The following is a 471-nucleotide window of genomic DNA, read 5'->3' as shown; positions in this document are numbered from 1 at the left end:
TGATGTCACCTCGGATTGAATAGGACGAGCTCTTGCTCTTGTCATGGGTCCACTTGGAGCTTGGATAGTTGACGTAGTGTCTATGGGGATGACCGTGGGATGCTCCGCACCAGGATCACTCTCTTGAATATATATGATTAGAAGGTGAATGTAAGCATTTTAGATTTGGATGTGAGTGAACTTCCAATATGAAATGGAGAAGTTGAGACTTCAACAGAGCCACGTCTTAGTGAGAAAATCGAGGGGATAAAACTTTTCTGCTAGAGTGCCTATATTTGACACACCAAATGTATCATGACAAGAATCCGGGGATAAAAAAACTTCTCACAAGCTCAGTATCTTCAACGCCGAACCATTCATTTAGCTCGATCAATTGTTAATCTATAGCAATGCTGGATACATCTACTCCCTCCGTCCCATAATGTAAGACGTTTTTTGACATTAATGTAGTGTCAAAAAACGTCTTACATT

Source organism: Triticum dicoccoides, chromosome 4B (genome assembly GCF_002162155.2).
Source record: "Triticum dicoccoides isolate Atlit2015 ecotype Zavitan chromosome 4B, WEW_v2.0, whole genome shotgun sequence".
NCBI classification, from domain to species: Eukaryota; Viridiplantae; Streptophyta; class Magnoliopsida; order Poales; family Poaceae; genus Triticum; species Triticum dicoccoides.
Note: the sequence above shows the minus strand (reverse complement) of the source record.